This window comes from Pleurodeles waltl, chromosome 2_1 (genome assembly GCF_031143425.1).
Source record: "Pleurodeles waltl isolate 20211129_DDA chromosome 2_1, aPleWal1.hap1.20221129, whole genome shotgun sequence".
NCBI classification, from domain to species: domain Eukaryota; kingdom Metazoa; phylum Chordata; class Amphibia; order Caudata; family Salamandridae; genus Pleurodeles; species Pleurodeles waltl.
The window spans coordinates 332,512,215-332,524,637 of NC_090438.1; positions in this window are offsets into that span (position 1 = coordinate 332,512,215).

Here is a 12,423-nt window from a genome sequence, read left to right on the forward strand (position 1 = left end):
CAGGATGGAACAGTGGGCAATCCACCCACCGTAGAGACTTGAGAGACTGTGGCTTTGCACTCCCCAGGATGGAACAGTGGGCAATCCACCCACTGTAGAGACTTGAGAGACTGTGGCTTTGCACTCCCCAGGATACATCAATGGGCATGGAGGCCCCTGGTGGATCTGGCGTCGTGGACTCAACTGGCTGAGGTGCACCCCCTTCTCTTCCTCCTGAGGTGCCTGTAGTTTTACTATCTGATGCCCCTGCAGTGTTCTCTCCAATGGAATCGGGTCTCGTGTGTGGGCTTTGCCCATGTGTTTATGCCCATTGGCCCACGAACAATGGCTGATAGCCAATATGGGCCGGACTTTTGACCTATGTATATATTGTTCATGATGTAATATATTTTATTTATATATTTCATATTTCACTTAACTTCAAATATGCTATAATATACTTCAATTTTAATGATCATTTTATTTTGTCTTTGCATTCTTCTGGGGGGTTTGGGGGGTGTCACTGTGAGTTGTTGCTCTGCATTGATGTGTGTGTTGTGGTGGGTGAGGGTGGGGGTGGGTGTGTGGCGTATGTGTGTCCCCGTAATTTTTTGCCTCCCCACTCCTCTGTGTCGTAGGTGCAGTACTCACCGTTGTCGTCTGCGCTGGCGTTCGTGCTCCTGGTAGAGGAGCAGGAAGGCAATGGCTGGGAGGATGTGTAGTTCCGGTTCCATGCTGTCCAGATTCCTCGTGGACTGCGTAGAGGTGAGCGTTTTCCGTTCGAAAGGTCTGTTTCCGCTGTGCTTTTATCGGCGGGGCAACCGCCCTGGAAAAGGTGGCGGATTGGTGGGTCGTGATAGTGTGGGCGGTACATTGTCTCCCACCTGTCTGTTGGCGGTGAACGCCGCGCTGTTTGTTTCTACCGCCGTGGCGGTCGGAGTGTTAAAGTGGCGGTGTCTGTTGGTGGTTCCCGCCAGGGTCGGAATTCCATTTTTTGGACCGCCAGCCTGTTGGCGGGTTGGCCGCCGCTTTAACACCGACCGCCAGGGTTGGAATGACCCCCTAAGTCTTGGTTTTTCCTCTCTAACACAGCATTTACCTCAGGATGATAGGGAGACGAGAAGAGAAGTTGGACACCCATCATCGCCATGGTGTCTCTGAATGCCCTGGAAGCAAAGGTAGGGCCCTTGTCTGAATGGAATGCCGCAACGGCATCTTTCCCAATGAATAATTGAAAATCCATAATAACAGTTCGGGTATCAGCTGATTGTTGTGGCCATACCCATAGTAATCTGGAGCAAGAATCAATAGCGTCTAATATGTATTTGTATGCACCATGAGATGTTAGGGGACGACAATGATCTGAGTACACACTTTAGGAAATTAGGAAGGGTGTTCACAGTGGCCGTTTTGTGGTGGATTCTCTTATTCGCTGGCAAATGTACCAACAAAGGACATACTGCCTGGTCTTTTTGTATAGTCCTGGCCACCAATAGCGTTTTTGCAATAATGAAAATGTAGCTGCCACACCTGCATAGGCAGCCTCAACCCCTTCATGGACTGTTTTTATTGGATGTAATCACTGATGTTGGTTGGGGATCACATGATCACCGACTCCTGGTATTGTTACATTTCCAACATTTTGAGTACTGCGATGGTAAGAATAGTTGGCAGGATACGCCTTTCGCAATGGCTTGCTATAAGCCAAAGCTTTCATAGCTCCCAGTGCTTCATCATTCAACCTCGTCCTAGAATGAGTAACAGCAGCAACAGAAGCCATGTCTACTGCTGACTTGGCTGCCTCAACAGCCAAGGTGTTTCTTGCAACTTGTATTCCTACATGATGATGGCCCAAAGTACACGGTATTTGGTAGCGTCTCCTTTAGATCTGCTACTCTGTCCCACTAAAGCCTGTGTTCAATGGTGTTCCCTTTTAAATATTTGAAGCCATTCTGGCAACAGCAATGCAGATATTCATCAAAGGACTGGACACAATAATACAAATCACACACACTGAGTGTTAGAAGATCAGGATCTGTAAGTTCCATTGCCTATATTAAAACCTTGAGTTATGCCAGTTGTGACATGCAGGCCCTGCTATAATGCTCTTAGAATGCAAGTGTGTTCAACCATCCAATATTTACTTGAAAAGTCTGACTGTAAAAACATCATAAAGTGGTTGTATGCATTGTGAATAAACTGGTATGTCTGTTCTACCAAAATTGAAAAAGCCCAAAAATGATTATAGCTTTTTGATGGTGGTTGAAGGTTGTAATTGTGGAATCTTATCTAGAAAGTGGGACACCAGGCTCTTTCCTTCGTCTGATAACTTGTATCCCAAAAATAGGACACTGAGGAAGGACATTTTTGTTTTCTTGAAATTAAATTTATAGTCTATTTCAGAGAAACCCACCACAATGCGTTCCACCTGTCTTAGGTTTGTGACCATGTCGTCATCTGTCAGGTAGATGTCATCTAAATAGGACAATGCCTCAGGGTCAATGTTGTGTAGTATGGATGTTACACGTAATGAGAACAGTCCAGAACGCTTCCGATACCCTTGTGGAAGTCGACAAAATATTTCTCTTTGTGAGCCTAACGCACCAAATGCGGTCAAATCCCTGCTTTCAGGTGCTATATTTTTACAGAACAAACCTTTGGAAATATCCACGATTGTTCTGTATTCTTGGTGCCCTAAATTGTTGATAAGTGATGTGCATGTGTGACTGTTTAAGTGTCTGTAATCTAAGACTAATCTATACAAATGGTGGGGTTTAGCTACTGGGAACAAAGGATTGTTTATTGGTGATTCAGAGGGTTCTATTACATCTTGCTACGCAAGTTGTGTGAGTATTCTCCCACCGGTGCTTTAGCTTCATGTTTAATGGGGTATTGTGGTTGCAGTAGCGATGTTGATCTTACAGGTACTATGTGGTAAGGGAAGTCTTTGTCCCATCCTGCTTAAACCTGTCTTAATTCTCCAGGAACAAGGGTTGAAAAAGATGGAATAAAGACATCTTCCTCTAGTGGGAGATTACAGATAAACTCTGGTGGCCAATCTTTTTCTGCCAATAGGATGTCATAACACAATGATAATTTTTCCCAGAATATAACTTTAATTATGTGTTCTGTCTTTTTTGCGAACCGCTCACCTGAACTCCAGGTGGTTCTGATAGGACGACAATAATCCTCGAATCCCAATGAGAAGTGAAAGGGCAGCAATGAAGGACACATTGCAACCCAATGGGTGTCCAAGGGGAAAGGGGGTTGGGATGAAAGAGAAAAAGTCAAATACCAAGACTTCTGAGTATTCAGATTTTTCTACTGTGGGCACTGTTGGACTCGAGGATATCTGGATGCTGGTTCTGGATTCAGGATACTGGAAATCAGGATTAGTCAGGTACATGGATCTGGACTCAGATTTCCCTGTAATGAAAAAACACTTTAAAACAGGAAAAACTAAACAGACCTTTGGAATTAACTAACGTAAAATCATCATACCAGTAATTCACACTAGAAACACTCCACAGTGTGATTCAAGAATTATATAGGAATTATCATAAACTGGAATTATCATGTACAATGATTTCACTGAGAGAAAATAACTGGGTCAAGCACATCAAAACTACTTCACATTCTTCAGTAGTTCAAGAGTCTCAATAGTTCAAGATTCATTTGCAAGTATGCAATTACAATCAGATTATAGTTCTCAATTGTCCCAAAAGTCTTTAGAACACTAAAATCTGATTCTGATCAAGAAAACAAAGATTGAAAACCAACTATAAGCGCAAAATCCTGGAAAGCAATTCTATTACAAGAAATACAACTTTTCTCTAATGTCTTTTGAGTCAAGAGATAGATTCAAATATTACTGCTGGGTTTTAATGAGTTTGAATGATCAGCACTGATCAAGATCCCAAATAAAACAGAAAAACGTGTGTTACCATATTTGGGATGACTTGTGTCTTTTTGCCAACAAAAGAAAGAGCATTGTAAGAGATGAATTGAAAGCTGCTCGCTTTATACTGTGGTAACTGTGGAGAAGATTGGAAATACTAGGTCAGATCTCAGGAAGCACATTGCTGTGAGGAGAAGCCTGTCACAGTAAAGGTATGGATGCTGCTGCGAAGAGAGGACAGCCGCTGCGAAGAAAGAGCTGCCCAAGACTGGAGACACAAGGCTAAACAGGGTTTAATCAGTCAGTCAGTCAAGAGAACTTTATTTCGGCCACAGGAGCCATGATAGCACATAGCAGCAATAAATAAATACACAATGTTGTATAAAATATGTACAGTACATATAACTAAATAAAAATAATAAAATTAAATACACTGCCAGAGTGAATTGATACATTCTTACTAAAACCATTATACAGATAAAAGTTCCTTTAACAATCCAACTAGCCCCAAGCAACTTGGCAAAAGTAATCACTAATGTCGGGCAAGTGTGTGATCTGAGCACTAAAAGGGCTATGTCAGACCTGTGGACTCCCAGCAGTCTACAAGCCGTGGCCAGTCATTTCCTATGAGAGGCAGTGTATGCAGGGCAGACAAATAAAACATGAGGAAGGTTTTCACTAGGTGCTTTGCAGGCTGGGCAGATGGTTGTTTCTTCATATTATCAGCGACCGGTATGTAATCTTAGTGGCAAGGTGCATATGAGGAACTGGAAATACAATTTCCTTTCTCTAGGCATCATGATTATGTCCTAGGAGGCCTTATATTTGCACTTCTCTTTTAGGTTGGCAAATTCACATGATAGTGGAGTGAAGTGCAACCCCCAAATCATCAGATTCTACTATTTGCCAATACAATTTTTTTAGGTCAATTTTCGATGGAAACGAAAGCCCAAGCGAATAAAGTAGCCCCTTGAAGTGTCTGAGCCAGTGAATACTACAAGAATGGTCAGCTTCTAAAATGACCTGCAGGGCTACAGTAAAGGAAGCAAGCTCTGGGGTAGTCCAAAGATGCCACCAGTACAAAAGAAAAGGGACGTAGGTGGGCCTTATGACCAATACGTTTCATGCCTAGGGCCTTAAAAAGGGGGAACAGTGGAGTGCTTGGTGAGGGGGCACGAGATTTCTTAGGAAATTATTTTCAGAGATTGTTCTTTCTTGGGGTTTAGCATAGCCTCATAATCTGTAAAGGGCTTTGGCTTCATATATCTGAATTACATGGTGTATTGGTTTGGTGTGCAAGAGATTAGAATCCTTTATTAAAACCCCTGTTGTTTGCTTTAGTTTTAGTGCTTGCTTTGCAATATGTGATTTCCAAGACATTTTTTCAGTTAACATTATGCTCAGGTAACTAAATGTGCCCACCTTTTCAAGTGGGGTACCCTCAAGGATAAACTTCCCTCTGAAGGATCTGTGGGGATTGATCATCATTCATTTAGTTTTAGAAACATTGATTCCAAGTCCCCAATGGGAACAAAATTCCTCAAAGAACGTGAGGAGTTTCCGTAATCCGTTTGGGGTCTTTGATATCAGGAGTGTATCATCTGACTGGAATTTTTGTGTGCCTAACAATGGTGCATCAGCCTCCACTTTGAGTAGAGAGGGAACAATATCATGAATGTACAAAGAGAACAAGGTGGGCGCAAGGACACACCCTTGCTATACACCCCTTGACACTTGGATTCTGTCAGTTAGCTGCACCTTATCATCCCACTTGACACATGCATAATTACCCTCATGAAGCTGAATTAATAGTGTAAAAATGTGCTTGGGATACCCATTAGGGAAAGAACTTCCCACAGCTTGTTACAGGGTACTAGATCAAATGCGGATTTCAGATCCACAAAAGCAACATACAGATTCCCTTTGCCAATAAAGACTGTCTTCCAGTATAAAAACAAAAACCTAAGGGCTTGCTCAATGGTAGATATGTTTTTACAAAAAACCTGCCTGGACGGGGCTTAGGATGTTGTGTTCAGTCATCCAGTCTTGAATCTTGCCAAAAAGGCAGTGGCAAAACACTTTCAGCACACAGTCTATTAAGCTAATTGGCCCATAACTACAGTGGAGGGATCTGGCACCCTTTTTAAAAATCGAGACTATAATGGCACCCTTCAGGACTCAGGGATTTGCGCCCAAGATGCTATTGCATTTGATATGATGATGATGTATCTTGACCAGATTTCAATATCAGTTAAGAATAGGTCTCTTGGAACACCATCCGAGCCAGGTGCCCTACCACGCTTTAAAGTATCTAAGGAATATGCTATATCCGCTTGGGCGAACAGTTGCAGCACTCGAGGGGTGGGTGTTGGAGTGATATTCGAGCAAGAGTCCTTCTGTTCAGAAGTTATACTATCATGATCATAAGAGAACAACCCCCTAAAATTGTTTACCCAGTCCTTTAGAGCAACATTAGTGGTAATCTTCAGTTTGCTATTTCCTCGACCGTGCACTGCCAAGGAACAGAACTCACTACAGTTCCTCTCTTGTGCAGCGTCATTAAGTGCAACCCACCACTTGTCATCTTGTTCATGCTTGGTTTTGCAGACAGATGATTTGTAAGACTTTCTAACTGAACGAATGGCATTTACATCCTTACATTTAATAGCTTGGATTAGATGCTTGTTTGAGGACCAATACTCTTTATTAAACCAGCGATGCCTACCCTTAAGCCTCTTTCCATCAGGAGCTATATCTACTGAGAAGTGGGTTGCAATACCATAGAAGCATGAGGTGTGAGTTAAGCTTATTTCCTCATTGGGGATTGCGGGACCCACCTCTAAACCCATCAATGTGGTAGCAAGTTGTTGTTAGCAGCATTGATGAGCATTGGTCGAACCAGAACCTTATTCCACTTTAGGTGACGTTTGTCAATAACCAGACTAATTCCCTATGGTGCTGTTCCTGGGGTGTTAATCATGGACAAGTGGTTACACAAAGCAGACATATGGACTGAAAGACGGTTATGGTCACTTTCAGATCTTTCAATAACCATCATGTTGATGACTAGGGGCCATAATCTTAAGTCGACTAGACAATAATCAATTCAACTAGTATGGTTGACTTTGTTATATGTATGGCAACCCTTTGCATCAGATTTGGTCCTGCCGTTAAGTGCCGTTAGTCTAAATTCCATGGTCAATGATTTTACTTGGACAGCAACCTGCGTCCACCTTTTGATGGGCAGGATATCCAAGGGAGGGATAGACCATGCCCAATCCTCCTCGTGGGTAAACCCAAGATCATCCCAGTCAAGAGGTTCAAATGTGACATTGAAGTCACCTGCCACAATGATTTTATGATGCCAGGGACAGTTTTGAAAAAAAAATCTCCAAAACACAGAGAGTTTTGGAGACCCGACCCCCCTGACCCCTCTAGTGTAGATTTTAAAAATGATAAAAACTGTGTCTGTCCCGAATGATGGGCGGAGACCTAATAGGTCAGGGGAATTAATAGATAGCTGTGATATGCAGCAGTTTAGTGATGTTCTAGCCCAAATGATTGAGCCCCCAGAAGGCCTACCCCTGGTACTGGGTAAAGCAGGGATATAAAATTTGAGTAGCCAGTCCGAAAAAGTGGTTCGATTAACCATGTCTCCTGAAAAAGACATTTGTCATGTTCCTCAATAAAGGAGGTAAGGGATGGGAGGGGGAGGACAGATCTCAAACCTGCCACATTCCATGAGACAAGTCGTGCCCCAGGTATTAGAGGGACCGCCCTGTCCACTGATGTGATAATTGAGGGTTTAACTACCATAGGTTACTTTGGCAGGTAGAGTTGGTTGAGGGGAGAGGGGTCATTATCATAATTGCCCAGCAGGTCCTGGGTTGACTGGTGGTATCCATCTAGGGGAGCTAGCCTAACCATAGGTGTAGTGTTTTCATGCTTAGCAGTCTGTTCTTGGATTGGTAAGTGATGTTCATGGGGAAAGGAAAGTATAGGGTTATCACGGTTATGCAATGGGTCATGGGCAGTCTGATGGAATCTGTTAGGAAGAACAACGTGGGTGCTTGTGATGTCAATGTTGGGAACTACAGCCAGGCCAGGGACATTTTGAATCGGAGGGTAGTTCAACATGTGTTTTGGATGGTACTTCAAATCAATCATTCTCACTGAGAGCAGATAGGTTAACTGCTGGACAATGGGTGGCGTAGACCCCATAGTGCTCAGGCGAACTAGGGTATTTGAACTGGGTACAGGATTGCCCTGGAGCACTTGTCCTTGCATCGAGGGCCACCAGATTATCCACCATGCTCCTGTCTGTAAATGTCAAGTGTAACTTATGAAAGTGTGTGTCTAGGTAAGGTCTTCTGACTGCATGAATTATATCCTCCCGTATTACAGAATAGCAGCCTCACATGACAAATCCAATGAATTGCCTTATTTCTGACAGAGTCTCCCCCTTCCCTTTGTGCCAGTGGGTGTAGTTTGGGAACATTGACCATTAGAACAGTGTTTTTAAAGTGCAACCGTTCAATGGCAGTCTGTGCAGTGCATTTAGGGACAGTGGTGCTTGTAGATTTAAGGATTTTGTAACAGGCACCAGATGCCATTCCTGCACCTAAGCTGTTGTGTGGGGGAGGCATATAAGAGTTCTTGATCTTAGCACCTGCTAAAGGTTGGTCAGCACAACTAGTCGGTGGCAATTTGGGCAACTTCATTGGGGTACCTGATGGATTTGGCATTGGGCTACAGATATGATTCATGATGGCAGTAGTGTCTGAAGGAATTAGCTGCTTGACTACTACGGTTAAGGAATTGACCATAGACCTGAGTGCTGACACCTCGCTCTTTCAATCTTGTATGCATAAGATGTACTGTGCATTTGACTGGGCTGAATACACATTTACATCTACTGACCCACCCACCCTGATGCCTGGGTCGGGGTCGTCATGTGGGTCTGAGATATTTATTAAAGGGCTAAAGCGGTTGGTACACTGAAGAGTGTCAGTAGGATCTAGTGATGGCTCATTCACTGGTAATGTGGGAGCGTGGTTGATGACATTCCTTCCCTGCCCTATAGTCGCTGTGACCTGTTGACCACGTGTTATAAATATGTCAGCAATTTTCTTGTGGCCCACCCCCTTCTTGACTGGGGAGCACACCCCCCCAGTTTCGTTGGAGCCATTATCCGGGAAAGAGGGTAACATTTCTTTGCATTCACCCAGAAGGTTGTCAGTTCTGTCCATAACACAGTTATTAGCTGCATGCTTATGCCTTTTCGGCTTGGTTTTTAACACCGCCCCTGCCCCACCCTCTGTTGCTTTCCCTTTACCATCAAAGGACTGTAATTAGTGGATAAGTGTTTTATAGCAAGTTAGTTCAATGATACAACCTGCAGGAGGATGCAATAATAATAAGACGAGATCAACGAGGCCTACTTGGAGATAGATGTTAGGGTGGTGGCCCAGCCCAGCCTCCTCCGGGCTCCGACGGGCGTGGACAGGAAGCCCTGGGCCTGGGCTACGCCCCAGTGTGGCCTGCGTGTGCCCCACGCTGCGAAGTGGCCCCACACGCTTTACAGCGCTCATTGGTCTGGTCAAGTGGATGCAGGTGCTGGTGAAAATGGCTCCTTCCTGGGGTCAAAAAGCAGTCTGGGATATGTAGTTCCACACCACGCGTCAAGCTTTCTGTGTCTATCTCTGACTCATCAGCAGTCTGAGCTCGTAGGCTATGCCAAAAAGAAGAAGAGGGGCACTGAAGAATTGAGTCCATCTTCTTCAATGATGCAACACACAATCCCTCCTGGAGAGAAGATGTCTAAAGAGGTCACCATTAGTGCAAAGAAATATGAATGTCTTGTGACGCATTTAAAGGAGGATGCGTCTCTAATGTGAATCGTCCTGTAGTCTTCTCTTCAGTTCTCTTCCTCTGAAGGTCTCAGTTCCGGTGGCTTCATCACCTGTTCTGGGGTGCGGGCCGATCCAGCTGCTGCTTTTGTCATTTGCATGCCCACATTGGGCCTCTGGAAGCCTCTTGTGGCTCTCTGGGTGCGTGAGGCATGTAACAAGGCTTTGTTACAGGGTTTAGTCTGAAAAAACAGCTTTTATATCCTGCCCGAACCAGGTGCAAGGAAACACATGGGTAAAAGAGAGGAACTTGTTAGTCATCATTGTAATTGCACATGTTTCTCAACTGTCTTGTTTCCATTAAGAGGATCAATTAAGAACATGTGAGTCATTATTGTAATTGCACATCGTTTCTCAACTAATTTTTTTCCATTAGGAAGATCAATTAAAGAACCAGCAGTTGGAGACATTAGACGTGTGCTTCCTGGATTACCTGATGTTCAGAAGTTATCTTGACAACACGCATTGATCTAAATCTGCTTTAAAAATTGCCATTATGTTAATAACTGCATCGCCAGGTTACACAAGGTTTTAAAGACATAACATGATTCAAAGTGGTACTGTGTTTGAAAAAAAAATAACAACATCTCTGATGTCATTCATAAGGGGCTGACATGACTAGCCCTACTCACAGCTGGGACCGTGACAGTCTCCCTCAAGTTGTATTTTCACTTTGTAAACCCTTTCTGGGGGGGAGACACGATTGTTCCCAGTTTTGACTTCTAAAAGTTGTTAGCTGCTGTCACCCCCAGAAGCTATTGAAGATTTTGCTGAACTATTGCAGCCTCTGCCTTGCTGTCCAGCAGAGTCAGTGCACATGGCCCGTTCTTCAGATGAATTCTCATTATGTGTGGCATTCTGGCCTACATTGCTGCCAATTATTTATTTTTAAACTGTGCTTTCTATTGGGGAAGGTTCCCTTCCTGTTTTATGGAATCTTCAGAGGAGCATTTTGAATCTTTTCTTGGTTTCATGTACTTGTTTCATTGTTCAGAGCACTCTCCTCTCACATTGCATTTGTCTGATGAGTTCTGAATGGAACAATATTGTTGTGTATCAATATGTTGATATCTATCAGGCGTTTTAAAGCTGATAGATATCAGTTATTTCTTAAATTGTATTGTTTTTCGGAGGTCTCCAATCGCGAAGATTCTCCTGTTTGTTTTACATTATCCTTATTTGTTTCGTTTTTTCCAGTGTTTCTCAGACCCCTCAGCCGATTGCTTGGTAGAATCCTTGCTGTTTTTAACCTTGTAATTGAGGTTTACCTGGTCTGGTTCCCAGACTATCCTGACATATACTGCTATAAGTTTTATATAACTATTTGATTGTGCACCACTTTCAATAAATTTCAAAACGCCCAGTCATTCACTATCATTTCATGGTTGACTATTAGCGAATGAAATGACATGGGCCGACTATGGGAGGGACAACACGACATTGAATATAAATATTTGAAAATTATCAAAAAACAATATTGTTGTTTTTGTGGGCACAGTCAGTCGAGAATATTGTGGAGGTTTCTTTCCCCTTTTTTAAAGAAATTGTTTTATATATTTGTGTATGTTTATAAGATTGATTAGTTAATAATTGTTTCCATTTATTTCATGTTTAAATGTTCAGTTTCTGTTGTAATGGTGAGAGTATATGTTATGATGATAGAAGTATGTTAAATTTGTATATAAGTACGTTTTTCATTTATGTTTATTTGTTTTTTTTATTTGATTGTGTTTATTGTTGATATCCCTTGTTTGTTTGTTTAGTTATTAGTTAAATGTGATAGGTGATTATTATTCGTTTTTAAATGTATGATGTCTATTTAGACTCACAATGTGTGGGTATTATGTTTATTGTATTACAGCCCTGAAGAATTCCTGCTTTGAGGATGAAATGTGTTGGCTGATGTGGTTATTAAGATTTTTAACCTTGAGAGAAAAGAGGAAAAACGAGAAGACAACAATGAAACAATAGTGAATGATTGGACATTTTGAAATGTATTAAAAGTGGTGCACCATCAAATATTTAAATAGTTTGTAGTTTCCTTTCAGGATTTGCACCTTGGCGGCAGGTGCTATGATGTATGCACACATTATCGGAAAATTGGGATTTATTATTTTCTTTTGAATATAAAGTAGGTGATAGGGGTTAGGTTCATTTACTGTTTAACCCACTGCCAATTTCATTATTAGTTGCTATACGTTTTAGTGCAGCTCAAGTTCTTGATCCTTTACCGGACTATCCCGGAGCCACTGGCATACTGTAAATTCTACTGCGTGACTTGAAACTTTCCCTTTGGGCTTAGTTTCATGCTGCACCCACATTTTTCCCCCCTAGTTTTTCTGACCTGTTTTTTCCTGTCTTTCTTCTTTCCTTCTTTCCTTCTTTTTTCTCTTTTACTTTTTTTGTTTCTTCTTGGCCATATTTTCTCTTTCCCAGGCGCCTGTGTTTCCTTCCCTGAATGCCTTGCTCCCTTCTTTTCATACTACGGCTATTTTTCCATTTACTTAAATGTGGCTTTTCGCAGTTCAAAATGGTGTCTTCATTTACTTTCTGCATGTTACTTCCTGTTTGTCAGTATATAAGCACAGTTGGTCTTCTGTTCCTTGCATTGCAAGCACTTGCGTTCTGGTTGTGCTC